This window comes from Pseudophryne corroboree, chromosome 1 (assembly GCF_028390025.1).
Source record: "Pseudophryne corroboree isolate aPseCor3 chromosome 1, aPseCor3.hap2, whole genome shotgun sequence".
Taxonomy (NCBI): domain Eukaryota; kingdom Metazoa; phylum Chordata; class Amphibia; order Anura; family Myobatrachidae; genus Pseudophryne; species Pseudophryne corroboree.
In genome coordinates this window covers 640,054,996-640,077,454 of record NC_086444.1, presented here as the reverse complement: position 1 = coordinate 640,077,454, position 22,459 = coordinate 640,054,996, and the positions used below count along the sequence as shown (strand labels likewise).

The window sequence follows — 22,459 nt, the reverse complement described above, 5'->3', positions numbered from 1 at the left end:
TGATTTAAATATAAATAAATAAATAAATAAATTAAATCCGGATGTATAATTCTAATTTAAATATATAAATAAATAAATACTAATATTAAATCCGGATAAATTGTGGTGTTTAATGTATACAGTACAGACAGTGTTATTTAGAGGTGTGAAATTTTAAAGGGCCAGGGATGTGTTCATAAGTGTGCAATTGCGACAATGACTAGCTCATGTAGGCTTTTTATATATAGTTTTTTATTTACAGTACCTGATATTCCCAGATGGTCTCCCTAGTCTGGTACTGATCAGGCCCGACACTGCTTCGCTTCCAAGATCGGGCGAGGTTGGGCATTTCCAGTGTGGTTTGACTGTAATAATTACTTACCATACATGTGTCATATTGCAATTTAGGAAGTGGTACTGGTGGAGGGGGTGGGGAGGGGGGGGGGGTGATTGGGGGGTGGGGGGGGGGGTTGTGGGATTGGTATGTGAGTGGGGGGGGGGAGGGATACAATGGTAGTGGGATAAATGACGGTGGTGGAACCATGTTTAGGAAGTGATTAGGATAGCCGATTAGTGATTAGAGCGAGGTGTAGATGAATCCAACCGTAATGATGGCACCAGAGGGTTCACAGGAATGGAGCAATTTCGTAATAGTCATTGAACCCCTTCGGGTGGAGTGTCTGCAATTTGAAGATCCAGAACATTTCTCTGCGTGAAAGTTTATTTGCCAAGTCTCCTCCTCTTTCACCCAACTTTACTAATTCAATAGCCTTAAAAGTTAAGGCCTCCGGGTTGGAGTTGTGTGCCACCTTGAAATGTTTGGATACAGCGTGATTCTCCATTTGATTCTTTATGTTGCGGATATGTTCCTGAACCCTTATTTTCAGTGGTCTCTTCGTCTTTCCCACGTATTGTTTACCACATTCGCATTCCAAGAGATAAATAACTGATTGGGTATTACAGTTAATGAAGTCTTTGATTTTGTACACTTCCTTCTTCTCCATATCTGTGAATGTCTTTCTGACTGGATGAAGGTACCTGCAGATATTACATCGGCCGCATTTAAAAGATCCAGTGCATTTTGGCAACCGCGTACTTTCTTCCGGTTCCTTACGTAGCATGCTTGGTGCTAAGACATCCTTAAGGTTTTTAGATTTTCTGAAGATTATCTCGGGGCGGTGAGGCAGAAATTCTTTGAGGATCGGGTCCATTAATAGGATACCCCAGTGTTTGCTAAGTGAGTCTCTGATGGATTTCTCATGGCGACTGTATGTTGTAATGAATGAAACGGAATCTTTTTTCTTTTCCTTAGGCTTGTATTCTAGTAACGTTGATCTCTCCAGTGCTTTTGCTTTAGTAGCTGCTTCTTCCAAGATGTTAATAGGGTATTCTTTATCCTCGAATCTATTTTTGTACTTCTCAATTTGTGTTTCGCATTCTTCCTGGTTACTGCAGTTTCTCTTTATTCTGTTGAATTGGGAGAAGGGGATATTATTTTTCCATTTCTTTAGATGATTGCTCTTGTAGTGAAGGTAACTATTTGTATCGACCGGCTTGATGAAGTTCTTGGTTTCAATCCTTCCATCCTTCCCCTCTAAAATCAGATCGAGGAATTCAATGGATTCTTCATTGATCTTTGATGTAAAAATAAGATTGAGCTCGTTCTTACTCAGGAAGTCAACATATTTGTAAAAGCTTTCTTCTGGGCCATCCCAGATGATTAAAATGTCATCTATGTAACGACGGTAAAAAATCAGATGGTTCTTAAAATCATGATTGCCGTAGATAAAATTCTTCTCCCAACTGCCCATAAAAAGATTAGCGAAACTCGGTGCAAAAATCGTCCCCATAGCGGTCCCGCATCGCTGCAGATAAAAGTGATCTAAAAATTTAAAATAGTTGTGTTTCAGAATAAAAAACATAACATCACAGATAAAATCTTTGTGAGTCGCTGTTAATGAGGTATCAGTTTCCATGAAATCTCTGCATGCAAGTACTCCTTTTTCGTGGTTAATGCAGGTGTAAAGCGACTGAACATCTATTGTTGCCCACTTGAATGTGTTTTTCCATTCAAGGTCTTTTAAAGAGTTCAACACAGCGGTAGTATCCTTCAGGTATGATGGTAGTTCTTTTACATAAGGTTTGAGGAAAACATCTACATATTCCGATAAATTGGATGTAAGTGAATCAATACCCGCCACAATAGGTCTTCCGGGCGGGTTTTCCAAGTTTTTGTGAATTTTAGGCAAGAAATAGAAGATAGGGGTAATGGGGTCTGATTTCATCAGAAATTGGAATTCTTCCTTGGTAATGACGTCTGTGCGTAGACCGCGCACCAAAAGTGTTCTCAATTCATCAACAAAAATATTTTTGGGATCACTAGATAATTTAGTGTATGATGCCTCATCTTCAAGTAGTCTCTGTGCCTCGTTGATGTATTTCTGGCGGTCCATAATGACCAAACCCCCCCCTTTATCAGCTTGTTTTATCACGATTTCTTGATTTTTCTGTAGTTTCTTGAGAGCTTCTTTTTCACGGTTAGTGATGTTCCTCTCTTTAATTGTGTCCAAGTTGGTTTCACATAGATCCTTTTTTACCATCTCATAGAAGATATTCACATTACTTCCCTTTGACTCTAACGGATAAAATTTTGAGGTTGGTTTTAGACCTGACTTCGATTGATTTTCATAGTTACTGATAACAGCATCCTCTTTCCTTAAAAAGTGTCTTTTTAATGTTAGTTTTCTGATGAATTTATTTAAATCGATGAAAGTTTCAAATTTGTTGAGACCACCCGTGGGTGCGAAAGTAAGGCCTTTGTTGAGTAAGGATATTTCCGGTTGTGACAGTGTGTGTTTTGAGAGATTAAAGATTCCCTTTTCCTTTATGTCCATCAGTTTATTGTTCTTTTCTTGTTTTCTCTCCCTCCTACCGCCCCGTCTTCCTCTTCTTCTGTATATCTTCTTTTCAGAGGTGATGCCAGGCGTATGTCTTCCTTCAGGGAGTTTCTTGGGGCTTCTTTTGGTCTTGTTCCTGTTCTTTGGGCCAAAAAAGTCTGGTCACTGTTGGAGTTTATTCTTTGTAGTGTTGCAAATCTGTTCTGCATCCTTAGGGTAGGAGATGGTGTGTTTACTTCTTGATTCCGTGACGGTTTCCCTTTAACTGGTACTGTTTTCCAATACTGTCTGTCTGTTCGATTAGATTGTTGATTGATGGTTTCAAACCTGCTCCAATGTTTTACTTTTCCCTGCTCATAGTCTGTTTTGTCCCTGAGAAACTTTTTCTCCTTATTCTTTGTGACCTCTTCTTCAATGTGTTCCATTTTCCTATTAAGAACCTTTTCATTAATTTTGTAGTCCTCTTTGTCTTTAAAAGGTTCAAGTTCTGTTTCTTTGCACTTGATATTCTTTTCCAATTCTAGGAGGGAGTTCTTCTTTTCCTCAATCAAAAGTTTCATTAGGTCAATGGAACAATTGTGCAATGTTTTATCCCATTTTTCTAAAAAGGCTGCATCAAGGTTGCCGAATGTGGGTTGCTTTAGTAGTCTAAGCCCCCTAGGTATTCTGTTCACCGTGATATAGTGTTCTAAACCTTTAATATCCCACCATGTTTTCACTTCTTTGGTGAGGAGTCTTTCAATACCCCAAAAAAGATCATCCAAATTACATGGTGGGGGGGTTTCATTGGATTGTTCTTTTTCATTAAATATTTTTTGGCACCAATTTTGTCGTTTGGTTGCCCGGTCTGAGTTTCTCCACATTTCTAGATAATATTGTAATACACCAGGCCGCAATAAAAAGTTACCAGAAGTAAAACGGAAATGGAGGAGTTATTGCGCCACTTGTGTTTAACAATTATTAAAATAGGAAATAACAATATAAAAAAATATATAAAAAAACAATATAAAAAAATGTGAAGTTTAAAATAGACACTCCCTAAAAATTCAAAAGGGTGTCAGCTGGCCCCTAGACAAGGATGGTAATTCCCTGCGATGTACAAGGATTTAAAAGAAATGGGGGGGGAGGGGGAATAGCGACCAATGGTGTCTTAAAAACTCACAATGAAGGTATAGAATATAAGTACAATTTATTCACATAAAATAGGGTTATCACATAAAACAATTTTTCACATAAAAATATCTTAATAACAGGTCTCTTTAAAAAATGGGATAAAAACAATTTACACAGTTCTAAGTATGTTTACCAGTTAAAAATAGATAAAAGGATTATAACTTAACTGGATATAGGTCACTGTCAGGTTGCCCAACGCGTTTCGTCATACAGACTTCATCAAGGGGTATTTAGCAGAGTGGGACCATGCCTCTATTTATACCAGTAGTAATCTAATGGTAATTATGACATCACTTCCTGTTTGCACATGGTGTTTGCAATACGGACTGTGATTCAATTAATTTATGGTCTTACATACTATGAGCAGGTGTTAAATAACAGTGCAGTGTGTAATATATAATGTAAAAATAGATTTGGAGCAAGAAAGGAGTAGAAACAGTCTTTGTTTTGAAGCGCTGGCGGCTTCTCCGCCACACTTCCGGTATTCGGACGTCGCGTCACTTCCGCCCCACTTCCGGGGACGCGACCGCGCATGCGTCCGTAGCTTCAGCAGCAATAGTTCTTCCTAGAGGCCAGCAGTATTTATAAAGAGAGCACCGTCGGCGGCCATCTTTGTGTGGTTTATTCATGTAGTTATTTCGTGCGGCGGCCATGTTAACGGAGTTCAAAATCAGGGACATTCTCATACTGATCCTCCGCGAACCATGTAAACAGAGAAACAAAATGATGATAAGTGATTATAAAGGAATGTGATCACCATATTAACAGTTCCTAGAGTAGTTCATCATATCACTGGATAAATATAATTCTTTATCAAGTGCATTAATGTGCTGATTTAAATATAAATAAATAAATAAATTAAATCCGGATGTATAATTCTAATTTAAATATATAAATAAATAAATACTAATATTAAATCCGGATAAATTGTGGTGTTTAATGTATACAGTACAGACAGTGTTATTTAGAGGTGTGAAATTTTAAAGGGCCAGGGATGTGTTCATAAGTGTGCAATTGCGACAATGACTAGCTCATGTAGGCTTTTTATATATAGTTTTTTATTTACAGTACCTGATATTGGAAAAAACAATGGTTCCCTAATGCACACTGAGTGAATAATATTCCTACATAATAGTCAGATAATACGGAGATCTTGGTTGCGTATATCTGCAGATATAGGGTTAAGCCCCCAGGCCGATCGACAAGGCCTCTCCGTCACTGGGGGTCCCTAATATTAGGTATGGGTCCGGGGTGCAGGACCCCATAATGTCGGCACAGGTCGGCTACCCCAGGTCAGCACACAGGTGAGAGTTAATAGGGTTAATAAGAAGCACAGAAGTGCTATGTGAGTGGTGTGATTAAAATAATACAAAAATATATACAAAGTGATAGGGAAACTCATAAGTGTTAATAAAGTGTTAGGGTGTGCCGACCTGAAGCAGCCCAGCGATACCGACACAGGGGCCACCACACCCCACACCCACCCCACAAATAATTCCAAATATGTCTGGGTTGAATTCCCAGTGTAAGGCCACATGGTAATGGCTCCTACAGCATCTGAGAGCCAGCTTACCTGGGGATACCCCTGACTTCCCCCTATGGCAGTCTAGAGTCAGCAATCCCTCCTAATGCTGACCCGTTCATGCCTCTCAATACAATGCAAAAAAATGGTGAACTGCTCAATCAGATAGTGATGTCACTCAGGTGCTAAAAGGGAGGGGTAATTCTGTGAAGGAAAAAACAATGGTTCCCTAATGCACACTGAGTGAATAATATTCCTACATAATAGTCAGATAATACGGAGATCTTGGTTGCGTATATCTGCAGATATAGGGTTAAGCCCCCAGGCCGATCGACAAGGCCTCTCCGTCACTGGGGGTCCCTAATATTAGGTATGGGTCCGGGGTGCAGGACCCCATAATGTCGGCACAGGTCGGCTACCCCAGGTCAGCACACAGGTGAGAGTTAATAGGGTTAATAAGAAGCACAGAAGTGCTATGTGAGTGGTGTGATTAAAATAATACAAAAATATATACAAAGTGATAGGGAAACTCATAAGTGTTAATAAAGTGTTAGGGTGTGCCGACCTGAAGCAGCCCAGCGATACCGACACAGGGGCCACCACACCCCACACCCACCCCACAAATAATTCCAAATATGTCTGGGTTGAATTCCCAGTGTAAGGCCACATGGTAATGGCTCCTACAGCATCTGAGAGCCAGCTTACCTGGGGATACCCCTGACTTCCCCCTATGGCAGTCTAGAGTCAGCAATCCCTCCTAATGCTGACCCGTTCATGCCTCTCAATACAATGCAAAAAAATGGTGAACTGCTCAATCAGATAGTGATGTCACTCAGGTGCTAAAAGGGAGGGGTAATTCTGTGAAGGAAAAAACAATGGTTCCCTAATGCACACTGAGTGAATAATATTCCTACATAATAGTCAGATAATACGGAGATCTTGGTTGCGTATATCTGCAACCAAGATCTCCGTATTATCTGACTATTATGTAGGAATATTATTCACTCAGTGTGCATTAGGGAACCATTGTTTTTTCCTTCACAGAATTACCCCTCCCTTTTAGCACCTGAGTGACATCACTATCTGATTGAGCAGTTCACCATTTTTTTGCATTGTATTGAGAGGCATGAACGGGTCAGCATTAGGAGGGATTGCTGACTCTAGACTGCCATAGGGGGAAGTCAGGGGTATCCCCAGGTAAGCTGGCTCTCAGATGCTGTAGGAGCCATTACCATGTGGCCTTACACTGGGAATTCAACCCAGACATATTTGGAATTATTTGTGGGGTGGGTGTGGGGTGTGGTGGCCCCTGTGTCGGTATCGCTGGGCTGCTTCAGGTCGGCACACCCTAACACTTTATTAACACTTATGAGTTTCCCTATCACTTTGTATATATTTTTGTATTATTTTAATCACACCACTCACATAGCACTTCTGTGCTTCTTATTAACCCTATTAACTCTCACCTGTGTGCTGACCTGGGGTAGCCGACCTGTGCCGACATTATGGGGTCCTGCACCCCGGACCCATACCTAATATTAGGGACCCCCAGTGACGGAGAGGCCTTGTCGATCGGCCTGGGGGCTTAACCCTATATCTGCAGATATACGCAACCAAGATCTCCGTATTATCTGACTATTATGTAGGAATATTATTCACTCAGTGTGCATTAGGGAACCATTGTTTTTTCCTTCACAGAATTACCCCTCCCTTTTAGCACCTGAGTGACATCACTATCTGATTGAGCAGTTCACCATTTTTTTGCATTGTATTGAGAGGCATGAACGGGTCAGCATTAGGAGGGATTGCTGACTCTAGACTGCCATAGGGGGAAGTCAGGGGTATCCCCAGGTAAGCTGGCTCTCAGATGCTGTAGGAGCCATTACCATGTGGCCTTACACTGGGAATTCAACCCAGACATATTTGGAATTATTTGTGGGGTGGGTGTGGGGTGTGGTGGCCCCTGTGTCGGTATCGCTGGGCTGCTTCAGGTCGGCACACCCTAACACTTTATTAACACTTATGAGTTTCCCTATCACTTTGTATATATTTTTGTATTATTTTAATCACACCACTCACATAGCACTTCTGTGCTTCTTATTAACCCTATTAACTCTCACCTGTGTGCTGACCTGGGGTAGCCGACCTGTGCCGACATTATGGGGTCCTGCACCCCGGACCCATACCTAATATTAGGGACCCCCAGTGACGGAGAGGCCTTGTCGATCGGCCTGGGGGCTTAACCCTATATCTGCAGATATACGCAACCAAGATCTCCGTATTATCTGACTATTATGTAGGAATATTATTCACTCAGTGTGCATTAGGGAACCATTGTTTTTTCCAATATCAGGTACTGTAAATAAAAAACTATATATAAAAAGCCTACATGAGCTAGTCATTGTCGCAATTGCACACTTATGAACACATCCCTGGCCCTTTAAAATTTCACACCTCTAAATAACACTGTCTGTACTGTATACATTAAACACCACAATTTATCCGGATTTAATATTAGTATTTATTTATTTATATATTTAAATTAGAATTATACATCCGGATTTAATTTATTTATTTATTTATTTATATTTAAATCAGCACATTAATGCACTTGATAAAGAATTATATTTATCCAGTGATATGATGAACTACTCTAGGAACTGTTAATATGGTGATCACATTCCTTTATAATCACTTATCATCATTTTGTTTCTCTGTTTACATGGTTCGCGGAGGATCAGTATGAGAATGTCCCTGATTTTGAACTCCGTTAACATGGCCGCCGCACGAAATAACTACATGAATAAACCACACAAAGATGGCCGCCGACGGTGCTCTCTTTATAAATACTGCTGGCCTCTAGGAAGAACTATTGCTGCTGAAGCTACGGACGCATGCGCGGTCGCGTCCCCGGAAGTGGGGCGGAAGTGACGCGACGTCCGAATACCGGAAGTGTGGCGGAGAAGCTGCCAGCGCTTCAAAACAAAGACTGTTTCTACTCCTTTCTTGCTCCAAATCTATTTTTACATTATATATTACACACTGCACTGTTATTTAACACCTGCTCATAGTATGTAAGACCATAAATTAATTGAATCACAGTCCGTATTGCAAACACCATGTGCAAACAGGAAGTGATGTCATAATTACCATTAGATTACTACTGGTATAAATAGAGGCATGGTCCCACTCTGCTAAATACCCCTTGATGAAGTCTGTATGACGAAACGCGTTGGGCAACCTGACAGTGACCTATATCCAGTTAAGTTATAATCCTTTTATCTATTTTTAACTGGTAAACATACTTAGAACTGTGTAAATTGTTTTTATCCCATTTTTTAAAGAGACCTGTTATTAAGATATTTTTATGTGAAAAATTGTTTTATGTGATAACCCTATTTTATGTGAATAAATTGTACTTATATTCTATACCTTCATTGTGAGTTTTTAAGACACCATTGGTCGCTATTCCCCCTCCCCCCCCCCCATTTCTTTTAAATCCTTGTACATCGCAGGGAATTACCATCCTTGTCTAGGGGCCAGCTGACACCCTTTTGAATTTTTAGGGAGTGTCTATTTTAAACTTCACATTTTTTTATATTGTTTTTTTATATATTTTTTTATATTGTTATTTCCTATTTTAATAATTGTTAAACACAAGTGGCGCAATAACTCCTCCATTTCTGTTTTACTTCTGGTAACTTTTTATTGCGGCCTGGTGTATTACAATATTATCTAGAAATGTGGAGAAACTCAGACCGGGCAACCAAACGACAAAATTGGTGCCAAAAAATATTTAATGAAAAAGAACAATCCAATGAAACCCCCCCACCATGTAATTTGGATGATCTTTTTTGGGGTATTGAAAGACTCCTCACCAAAGAAGTGAAAACATGGTGGGATATTATAGGTTTAGAACACTATATCACGGTGAACAGAATACCTAGGGGGCTTAGACTACTAAAGCAACCCACATTCGGCAACCTTGATGCAGCCTTTTTAGAAAAATGGGATAAAACATTGCACAATTGTTCCATTGACCTAATGAAACTTTTGATTGAGGAAAAGAAGAACTCCCTCCTAGAATTGGAAAAGAATATCAAGTGCAAAGAAACAGAACTTGAACCTTTTAAAGACAAAGAGGACTACAAAATTAATGAAAAGGTTCTTAATAGGAAAATGGAACACATTGAAGAAGAGGTCACAAAGAATAAGGAGAAAAAGTTTCTCAGGGACAAAACAGACTATGAGCAGGGAAAAGTAAAACATTGGAGCAGGTTTGAAACCATCAATCAACAATCTAATCGAACAGACAGACAGTATTGGAAAACAGTACCAGTTAAAGGGAAACCGTCACGGAATCAAGAAGTAAACACACCATCTCCTACCCTAAGGATGCAGAACAGATTTGCAACACTACAAAGAATAAACTCCAACAGTGACCAGACTTTTTTGGCCCAAAGAACAGGAACAAGACCAAAAGAAGCCCCAAGAAACTCCCTGAAGGAAGACATACGCCTGGCATCACCTCTGAAAAGAAGATATACAGAAGAAGAGGAAGACGGGGCGGTAGGAGGGAGAGAAAACAAGAAAAGAACAATAAACTGATGGACATAAAGGAAAAGGGAATCTTTAATCTCTCAAAACACACACTGTCACAACCGGAAATATCCTTACTCAACAAAGGCCTTACTTTCGCACCCACGGGTGGTCTCAACAAATTTGAAACTTTCATCGATTTAAATAAATTCATCAGAAAACTAACATTAAAAAGACACTTTTTAAGGAAAGAGGATGCTGTTATCAGTAACTATGAAAATCAATCGAAGTCAGGTCTAAAACCAACCTCAAAATTTTATCCGTTAGAGTCAAAGGGAAGTAATGTGAATATCTTCTATGAGATGGTAAAAAAGGATCTATGTGAAACCAACTTGGACACAATTAAAGAGAGGAACATCACTAACCGTGAAAAAGAAGCTCTCAAGAAACTACAGAAAAATCAAGAAATCGTGATAAAACAAGCTGATAAAGGGGGGGGTTTGGTCATTATGGACCGCCAGAAATACATCAACGAGGCACAGAGACTACTTGAAGATGAGGCATCATACACTAAATTATCTAGTGATCCCAAAAATATTTTTGTTGATGAATTGAGAACACTTTTGGTGCGCGGTCTACGCACAGACGTCATTACCAAGGAAGAATACCAATTTCTGATGAAATCAGACCCCATTACCCCTATCTTCTATTTCTTGCCTAAAATTCACAAAAACTTGGAAAACCCGCCCGGAAGACCTATTGTGGCGGGTATTGATTCACTTACATCCAATTTATCGGAATATGTAGATGTTTTCCTCAAACCTTATGTAAAAGAACTACCATCATACCTGAAGGATACTACCGCTGTGTTGAACTCTTTAAAAGACCTTGAATGGAAAAACACATTCAAGTGGGCAACAATAGATGTTCAGTCGCTTTACACCTGCATTAACCACGAAAAAGGAGTACTTGCATGCAGAGATTTCATGGAAACTGATACCTCATTAACAGCGACTCACAAAGATTTTATCTGTGATGTTATGTTTTTTATTCTGAAACACAACTATTTTAAATTTTTAGATCACTTTTATCTGCAGCGATGCGGGACCGCTATGGGGACGATTTTTGCACCGAGTTTCGCTAATCTTTTTATGGGCAGTTGGGAGAAGAATTTTATCTACGGCAATCATGATTTTAAGAACCATCTGATTTTTTACCGTCGTTACATAGATGACATTTTAATCATCTGGGATGGCCCAGAAGAAAGCTTTTACAAATTTGTTGACTTCCTGAGTAAGAACGAGCTCAATCTTATTTTTACATCAAAGATCAATGAAGAATCCATTGAATTCCTCGATCTGATTTTAGAAGGGAAGGATGGAAGGATTGAAACCAAGAACTTCATCAAGCCGGTCGATACAAATAGTTACCTTCACTACAAGAGCAATCATCTAAAGAAATGGAAAAATAATATCCCCTTCTCCCAATTCAACAGAATAAAGAGAAACTGCAGTAACCAGGAAGAATGCGAAACACAAATTGAGAAGTACAAAAATAGATTCGAGGATAAAGAATACCCTATTAACATCTTGGAAGAAGCAGCTACTAAAGCAAAAGCACTGGAGAGATCAACGTTACTAGAATACAAGCCTAAGGAAAAGAAAAAAGATTCCGTTTCATTCATTACAACATACAGTCGCCATGAGAAATCCATCAGAGACTCACTTAGCAAACACTGGGGTATCCTATTAATGGACCCGATCCTCAAAGAATTTCTGCCTCACCGCCCCGAGATAATCTTCAGAAAATCTAAAAACCTTAAGGATGTCTTAGCACCAAGCATGCTACGTAAGGAACCGGAAGAAAGTACGCGGTTGCCAAAATGCACTGGATCTTTTAAATGCGGCCGATGTAATATCTGCAGGTACCTTCATCCAGTCAGAAAGACATTCACAGATATGGAGAAGAAGGAAGTGTACAAAATCAAAGACTTCATTAACTGTAATACCCAATCAGTTATTTATCTCTTGGAATGCGAATGTGGTAAACAATACGTGGGAAAGACGAAGAGACCACTGAAAATAAGGGTTCAGGAACATATCCGCAACATAAAGAATCAAATGGAGAATCACGCTGTATCCAAACATTTCAAGGTGGCACACAACTCCAACCCGGAGGCCTTAACTTTTAAGGCTATTGAATTAGTAAAGTTGGGTGAAAGAGGAGGAGACTTGGCAAATAAACTTTCACGCAGAGAAATGTTCTGGATCTTCAAATTGCAGACACTCCACCCGAAGGGGTTCAATGACTATTACGAAATTGCTCCATTCCTGTGAACCCTCTGGTGCCATCATTACGGTTGGATTCATCTACACCTCGCTCTAATCACTAATCGGCTATCCTAATCACTTCCTAAACATGGTTCCACCACCGTCATTTATCCCACTACCATTGTATCCCTCCCTCCCCCCCCCCACTCACATACCAATCCCACAACCCCCCCCCACCCCCCAATCACCCCCCCCCCCCCTCCCCACCCCCTCCACCAGTACCACTTCCTAAATTGCAATATGACACATGTATGGTAAGTAATTATTACAGTCAAACCACACTGGAAATGCCCAACCTCGCCCGATCTTGGAAGCGAAGCAGTGTCGGGCCTGATCAGTACCAGACTAGGGAGACCATCTGGGAATATCAGGTACTGTAAATAAAAAACTATATATAAAAAGCCTACATGAGCTAGTCAGTGTCGCAATTGCACACTTATGAACACATCCCTGGCCCTTTAAAATTTCACACCTCTAAATAACACTGTCTGTACTGTATACATTAAACACCACAATTTATCCGGATTTAATATTAGTATTTATTTATTTATATATTTAAATTAGAATTATACATCCGGATTTAATTTATTTATTTATATTTAAATCAGCACATTAATGCACTTGATAAAGAATTATATTTATCCAGTGATATGATGAACTACTCTAGGAACTGTTAATATGGTGATCACATTCCTTTATAATCACTTATCATCATTTTGTTTCTCTGTTTACATGGTTCGCGGAGGATCAGTATGAGAATGTCCCTGATTTTGAACTCCGTTAACATGGCCGCCGCACGAAATAACTACATGAATAAACCACACAAAGATGGCCGCCGACGGTGCTCTCTTTATAAATACTGCTGGCCTCTAGGAAGAACTATTGCTGCTGAAGCTACGGACGCATGCGCGGTCGCGTCCCCGGAAGTGGGGCGGAAGTGACGCGACGTCCGAATACCGGAAGTGTGGCGGAGAAGCTGCCAGCGCTTCAAAACAAAGACTGTTTCTACTCCTTTCTTGCTCCAAATCTATTTTTACATTATATATTACACACTGCACTGTTATTTAACACCTGCTCATAGTATGTAAGACCATAAATTAATTGAATCACAGTCCGTATTGCAAACACCATGTGCAAACAGGAAGTGATGTCATAATTACCATTAGATTACTACTGGTATAAATAGAGGCATGGTCCCACTCTGCTAAATACCCCTTGATGAAGTCTGTATGACGAAACGCGTTGGGCAACCTGACAGTGACCTATATCCAGTTAAGTTATAATCCTTTTATCTATTTTTAACTGGTAAACATACTTAGAACTGTGTAAATTGTTTTTATCCCATTTTTTAAAGAGACCTGTTATTAAGATATTTTTATGTGAAAAATTGTTTTATGTGATAACCCTATTTTATGTGAATAAATTGTACTTATATTCTATACCTTCATTGTGAGTTTTTAAGACACCATTGGTCGCTATTCCCCCTCCCCCCCCCCCATTTCTTTTAAATCCTTGTACATCGCAGGGAATTACCATCCTTGTCTAGGGGCCAGCTGACACCCTTTTGAATTTTTAGGGAGTGTCTATTTTAAACTTCACATTTTTTTATATTGTTTTTTTATATATTTTTTTATATTGTTATTTCCTATTTTAATAATTGTTAAACACAAGTGGCGCAATAACTCCTCCATTTCTGTTTTACTTCTGGTAACTTTTTATTGCGGCCTGGTGTATTACAATATTATCTAGAAATGTGGAGAAACTCAGACCGGGCAACCAAACGACAAAATTGGTGCCAAAAAATATTTAATGAAAAAGAACAATCCAATGAAACCCCCCCACCATGTAATTTGGATGATCTTTTTTGGGGTATTGAAAGACTCCTCACCAAAGAAGTGAAAACATGGTGGGATATTATAGGTTTAGAACACTATATCACGGTGAACAGAATACCTAGGGGGCTTAGACTACTAAAGCAACCCACATTCGGCAACCTTGATGCAGCCTTTTTAGAAAAATGGGATAAAACATTGCACAATTGTTCCATTGACCTAATGAAACTTTTGATTGAGGAAAAGAAGAACTCCCTCCTAGAATTGGAAAAGAATATCAAGTGCAAAGAAACAGAACTTGAACCTTTTAAAGACAAAGAGGACTACAAAATTAATGAAAAGGTTCTTAATAGGAAAATGGAACACATTGAAGAAGAGGTCACAAAGAATAAGGAGAAAAAGTTTCTCAGGGACAAAACAGACTATGAGCAGGGAAAAGTAAAACATTGGAGCAGGTTTGAAACCATCAATCAACAATCTAATCGAACAGACAGACAGTATTGGAAAACAGTACCAGTTAAAGGGAAACCGTCACGGAATCAAGAAGTAAACACACCATCTCCTACCCTAAGGATGCAGAACAGATTTGCAACACTACAAAGAATAAACTCCAACAGTGACCAGACTTTTTTGGCCCAAAGAACAGGAACAAGACCAAAAGAAGCCCCAAGAAACTCCCTGAAGGAAGACATACGCCTGGCATCACCTCTGAAAAGAAGATATACAGAAGAAGAGGAAGACGGGGCGGTAGGAGGGAGAGAAAACAAGAAAAGAACAATAAACTGATGGACATAAAGGAAAAGGGAATCTTTAATCTCTCAAAACACACACTGTCACAACCGGAAATATCCTTACTCAACAAAGGCCTTACTTTCGCACCCACGGGTGGTCTCAACAAATTTGAAACTTTCATCGATTTAAATAAATTCATCAGAAAACTAACATTAAAAAGACACTTTTTAAGGAAAGAGGATGCTGTTATCAGTAACTATGAAAATCAATCGAAGTCAGGTCTAAAACCAACCTCAAAATTTTATCCGTTAGAGTCAAAGGGAAGTAATGTGAATATCTTCTATGAGATGGTAAAAAAGGATCTATGTGAAACCAACTTGGACACAATTAAAGAGAGGAACATCACTAACCGTGAAAAAGAAGCTCTCAAGAAACTACAGAAAAATCAAGAAATCGTGATAAAACAAGCTGATAAAGGGGGGGGTTTGGTCATTATGGACCGCCAGAAATACATCAACGAGGCACAGAGACTACTTGAAGATGAGGCATCATACACTAAATTATCTAGTGATCCCAAAAATATTTTTGTTGATGAATTGAGAACACTTTTGGTGCGCGGTCTACGCACAGACGTCATTACCAAGGAAGAATACCAATTTCTGATGAAATCAGACCCCATTACCCCTATCTTCTATTTCTTGCCTAAAATTCACAAAAACTTGGAAAACCCGCCCGGAAGACCTATTGTGGCGGGTATTGATTCACTTACATCCAATTTATCGGAATATGTAGATGTTTTCCTCAAACCTTATGTAAAAGAACTACCATCATACCTGAAGGATACTACCGCTGTGTTGAACTCTTTAAAAGACCTTGAATGGAAAAACACATTCAAGTGGGCAACAATAGATGTTCAGTCGCTTTACACCTGCATTAACCACGAAAAAGGAGTACTTGCATGCAGAGATTTCATGGAAACTGATACCTCATTAACAGCGACTCACAAAGATTTTATCTGTGATGTTATGTTTTTTATTCTGAAACACAACTATTTTAAATTTTTAGATCACTTTTATCTGCAGCGATGCGGGACCGCTATGGGGACGATTTTTGCACCGAGTTTCGCTAATCTTTTTATGGGCAGTTGGGAGAAGAATTTTATCTACGGCAATCATGATTTTAAGAACCATCTGATTTTTTACCGTCGTTACATAGATGACATTTTAATCATCTGGGATGGCCCAGAAGAAAGCTTTTACAAATTTGTTGACTTCCTGAGTAAGAACGAGCTCAATCTTATTTTTACATCAAAGATCAATGAAGAATCCATTGAATTCCTCGATCTGATTTTAGAAGGGAAGGATGGAAGGATTGAAACCAAGAACTTCATCAAGCCGGTCGATACAAATAGTTACCTTCACTACAAGAGCAATCATCTAAAGAAATGGAAAAATAATATCCCCTTCTCCCAATTCAACAGAATAAAGAGAAACTGCAGTAACCAGGAAGAATGCGAAACACAAATTGAGAAGTACAAAAATAGATTCGAGGATAAAGAATACCCTATTAACATCTTGGAAGAAGCAGCTACTAAAGCAAAAGCACTGGAGAGATCAACGTTACTAGAATACAAGCCTAAGGAAAAGAAAAAAGATTCCGTTTCATTCATTACAACATACAGTCGCCATGAGAAATCCATCAGAGACTCACTTAGCAAACACTGGGGTATCCTATTAATGGACCCGATCCTCAAAGAATTTCTGCCTCACCGCCCCGAGATAATCTTCAGAAAATCTAAAAACCTTAAGGATGTCTTAGCACCAAGCATGCTACGTAAGGAACCGGAAGAAAGTACGCGGTTGACAAAATGCACTGGATCTTTTAAATGCGGCCGATGTAATATCTGCAGGTACCTTCATCCAGTCAGAAAGACATTCACAGATATGGAGAAGAAGGAAGTGTACAAAATCAAAGACTTCATTAACTGTAATACCCAATCAGTTATTTATCTCTTGGAATGCGAATGTGGTAAACAATACGTGGGAAAGACGAAGAGACCACTGAAAATAAGGGTTCAGGAACATATCCGCAACATAAAGAATCAAATGGAGAATCACGCTGTATCCAAACATTTCAAGGTGGCACACAACTCCAACCCGGAGGCCTTAACTTTTAAGGCTATTGAATTAGTAAAGTTGGGTGAAAGAGGAGGAGACTTGGCAAATAAACTTTCACGCAGAGAAATGTTCTGGATCTTCAAATTGCAGACACTCCACCCGAAGGGGTTCAATGACTATTACGAAATTGCTCCATTCCTGTGAACCCTCTGGTGCCATCATTACGGTTGGATTCATCTACACCTCGCTCTAATCACTAATCGGCTATCCTAATCACTTCCTAAACATGGTTCCACCACCGTCATTTATCCCACTACCATTGTATCCCTCCCTCCCCCCCCCCCCCACTCACATACCAATCCCACAACCCCCCCCACCCCCCAATCACCCCCCCCCCCCTCCCCACCCCCTCCACCAGTACCACTTCCTAAATTGCAATATGACACATGTATGGTAAGTAATTATTACAGTCAAACCACACTGGAAATGCCCAACCTCGCCCGATCTTGGAAGCGAAGCAGTGTCGGGCCTGATCAGTACCAGACTAGGGAGACCATCTGGGAATATCAGGTACTGTAAATAAAAAACTATATATCCTACATGAGCTAGTCAGTGTCGCAATTGCACACTTATGAACACATCCCTGGCCCTTTAAAATTTCACACCTCTAAATAACACTGTCTGTACTGTATACATTAAACACCACAATTTATCCGGATTTAATATTAGTATTTATTTATTTATATATTTAAATTAGAATTATACATCCGGATTTAATTTATTTATTTATATTTAAATCAGCACATTAATGCACTTGATAAAGAATTATATTTATCCAGTGATATGATGAACTACTCTAGGAACTGTTAATATGGTGATCACATTCCTTTATAATCACTTATCATCATTTTGTTTCTCTGTTTACATGGTTCGCGGAGGATCAGTATGAGAATGTCCCTGATTTTGAACTCCGTTAACATGGCCGCCGCACGAAATAACTACATGAATAAACCACACAAAGATGGCCGCCGACGGTGCTCTCTTTATAAATACTGCTGGCCTCTAGGAAGAACTATTGCTGCTGAAGCTACGGACGCATGCGCGGTCGCGTCCCCGGAAGTGGGGCGGAAGTGACGCGACGTCCGAATACCGGAAGTGTGGCGGAGAAGCTGCCAGCGCTTCAAAACAAAGACTGTTTCTACTCCTTTCTTGCTCCAAATCTATTTTTACATTATATATTACACACTGCACTGTTATTTAACACCTGCTCATAGTATGTAAGACCATAAATTAATTGAATCACAGTCCGTATTGCAAACACCATGTGCAAACAGGAAGTGATGTCATAATTACCATTAGATTACTACTGGTATAAATAGAGGCATGGTCCCACTCTGCTAAATACCCCTTGATGAAGTCTGTATGACGAAACGCGTTGGGCAACCTGACAGTGACCTATATCCAGTTAAGTTATAATCCTTTTATCTATTTTTAACTGGTAAACATACTTAGAACTGTGTAAATTGTTTTTATCCCATTTTTTCAAGAGACCTGTTATTAAGATATTTTTATGTGAAAAATTGTTTTATGTGATAACCCTATTTTATGTGAATAAATTGTACTTATATTCTATACCTTCATTGTGAGTTTTTAAGACACCATTGGTCGCTATTCCCCCTCCCCCCCCCCCCCATTTCTTTTAAATCCTTGTACATCGCAGGGAATTACCATCCTTGTCTAGGGGCCAGCTGACACCCTTTTGAATTTTTAGGGAGTGTCTATTTTAAACTTCACATTTTTTTATATTGTTTTTTTATATATTTTTTTATATTGTTATTTCCTATTTTAATAATTGTTAAACACAAGTGGCGCAATAACTCCTCCATTTCTGTTTTACTTCTGGTAACTTTTTATTGCGGCCTGGTGTATTACAATATTATCTAGAAATGTGGAGAAACTCAGACCGGGCAACCAAACGACAAAATTGGTGCCAAAAAATATTTAATGAAAAAGAACAATCCAATGAAACCCCCCCACCATGTAATTTGGATGATCTTTTTTGGGGTATTGAAAGACTCCTCACCAAAGAAGTGAAAACATGGTGGGATATTATAGGTTTAGAACACTATATCACGGTGAACAGAATACCTAGGGGGCTTAGACTACTAAAGCAACCCACATTCGGCAACCTTGATGCAGCCTTTTTAGAAAAATGGGATAAAACATTGCACAATTGTTCCATTGACCTAATGAAACTTTTGATTGAGGAAAAGAAGAACTCCCTCCTAGAATTGGAAAAGAATATCAAGTGCAAAGAAACAGAACTTGAACCTTTTAAAGACAAAGAGGACTACAAAATTAATGAAAAGGTTCTTAATAGGAAAATGGAACACATTGAAGAAGAGGTCACAAAGAATAAGGAGAAAAAGTTTCTCAGGGACAAAACAGACTATGAGCAGGGAAAAGTAAAACATTGGAGCAGGTTTGAAACCATCAATCAACAATCTAATCGAACAGACAGACAGTATTGGAAAACAGTACCAGTTAAAGGGAAACCGTCACGGAATCAAGAAGTAAACACACCATCTCCTACCCTAAGGATGCAGAACAGATTTGCAACACTACAAAGAATAAACTCCAACAGTGACCAGACTTTTTTGGCCCAAAGAACAGGAACAAGACCAAAAGAAGCCCCAAGAAACTCCCTGAAGGAAGACATACGCCTGGCATCACCTCTGAAAAGAAGATATACAGAAGAAGAGGAAGACGGGGCGGTAGGAGGGAGAGAAAACAAGAAAAGAACAATAAACTGATGGACATAAAGGAAAAGGGAATCTTTAATCTCTCAAAACACACACTGTCACAACCGGAAATATCCTTACTCAACAAAGGCCTTACTTTCGCACCCACGGGTGGTCTCAACAAATTTGAAACTTTCATCGATTTAAATAAATTCATCAGAAAACTAACATTAAAAAGACACTTTTTAAGGAAAGAGGATGCTGTTATCAGTAACTATGAAAATCAATCGAAGTCAGGTCTAAAACCAACCTCAAAATTTTATCCGTTAGAGTCAAAGGGAAGTAATGTGAATATCTTCTATGAGATGGTAAAAAAGGATCTATGTGAAACCAACTTGGACACAATTAAAGAGAGGAACATCACTAACCGTGAAAAAGAAGCTCTCAAGAAACTACAGAAAAATCAAGAAATCGTGATAAAACAAGCTGATAAAGGGGGGGGTTTGGTCATTATGGACCGCCAGAAATACATCAACGAGGCACAGAGACTACTTGAAGATGAGGCATCATACACTAAATTATCTAGTGATCCCAAAAATATTTTTGTTGATGAATTGAGAACACTTTTGGTGCGCGGTCTACGCACAGACGTCATTACCAAGGAAGAATACCAATTTCTGATGAAATCAGACCCCATTACCCCTATCTTCTATTTCTTGCCTAAAATTCACAAAAACTTGGAAAACCCGCCCGGAAGACCTATTGTGGCGGGTATTGATTCACTTACATCCAATTTATCGGAATATGTAGATGTTTTCCTCAAACCTTATGTAAAAGAACTACCATCATACCTGAAGGATACTACCGCTGTGTTGAACTCTTTAAAAGACCTTGAATGGAAAAACACATTCAAGTGGGCAACAATAGATGTTCAGTCGCTTTACACCTGCATTAACCACGAAAAAGGAGTACTTGCATGCAGAGATTTCATGGAAACTGATACCTCATTAACAGCGACTCACAAAGATTTTATCTGTGATGTTATGTTTTTTATTCTGAAACACAACTATTTTAAATTTTTAGATCACTTTTATCTGCAGCGATGCGGGACCGCTATGGGGACGATTTTTGCACCGAGTTTCGCTAATCTTTTTATGGGCAGTTGGGAGAAGAATTTTATCTACGGCAATCATGATTTTAAGAACCATCTGATTTTTTACCGTCGTTACATAGATGACATTTTAATCATCTGGGATGGCCCAGAAGAAAGCTTTTACAAATTTGTTGACTTCCTGAGTAAGAACGAGCTCAATCTTATTTTTACATCAAAGATCAATGAAGAATCCATTGAATTCCTCGATCTGATTTTAGAAGGGAAGGATGGAAGGATTGAAACCAAGAACTTCATCAAGCCGGTCGATACAAATAGTTACCTTCACTACAAGAGCAATCATCTAAAGAAATGGAAAAATAATATCCCCTTCTCCCAATTCAACAGAATAAAGAGAAACTGCAGTAACCAGGAAGAATGCGAAACACAAATTGAGAAGTACAAAAATAGATTCGAGGATAAAGAATACCCTATTAACATCTTGGAAGAAGCAGCTACTAAAGCAAAAGCACTGGAGAGATCAACGTTACTAGAATACAAGCCTAAGGAAAAGAAAAAAGATTCCGTTTCATTCATTACAACATACAGTCGCCATGAGAAATCCATCAGAGACTCACTTAGCAAACACTGGGGTATCCTATTAATGGACCCGATCCTCAAAGAATTTCTGCCTCACCGCCCCGAGATAATCTTCAGAAAATCTAAAAACCTTAAGGATGTCTTAGCACCAAGCATGCTACGTAAGGAACCGGAAGAAAGTACGCGGTTGCCAAAATGCACTGGATCTTTTAAATGCGGCCGATGTAATATCTGCAGGTACCTTCATCCAGTCAGAAAGACATTCACAGATATGGAGAAGAAGGAAGTGTACAAAATCAAAGACTTCATTAACTGTAATACCCAATCAGTTATTTATCTCTTGGAATGCGAATGTGGTAAACAATACGTGGGAAAGACGAAGAGACCACTGAAAATAAGGGTTCAGGAACATATCCGCAACATAAAGAATCAAATGGAGAATCACGCTGTATCCAAACATTTCAAGGTGGCACACAACTCCAACCCGGAGGCCTTAACTTTTAAGGCTATTGAATTAGTAAAGTTGGGTGAAAGAGGAGGAGACTTGGCAAATAAACTTTCACGCAGAGAAATGTTCTGGATCTTCAAATTGCAGACACTCCACCCGAAGGGGTTCAATGACTATTACGAAATTGCTCCATTCCTGTGAACCCTCTGGTGCCATCATTACGGTTGGATTCATCTACACCTCGCTCTAATCACTAATCGGCTATCCTAATCACTTCCTAAACATGGTTCCACCACCGTCATTTATCCCACTACCATTGTATCCCTCCCTCCCCCCCCCCCACTCACATACCAATCCCACAACCCCCCCCCCACCCCCCAATCACCCCCCCCCCCCTCCCCACCCCCTCCACCAGTACCACTTCCTAAATTGCAATATGACACATGTATGGTAAGTAAT

At 39.4% G+C, this 22,459-nt stretch overlaps 3 pseudogenes; 2 read left to right on the top strand and 1 right to left on the bottom strand.

The window, feature by feature from the left end:
* Positions 1–232: 232 nt before the first annotated feature.
* LOC134948120 (5S ribosomal RNA) lies at positions 233–352 on the bottom strand (annotated as a pseudogene).
* Positions 353–12,703: 12,351 nt separating this feature from the next.
* Positions 12,704–12,823, top strand: LOC134948115 (5S ribosomal RNA; annotated as a pseudogene).
* A 4,760-nt stretch (positions 12,824–17,583) lies between these two features.
* Positions 17,584–17,703, top strand: LOC134948103 (5S ribosomal RNA; annotated as a pseudogene).
* Positions 17,704–22,459: the final 4,756 nt, after the last annotated feature.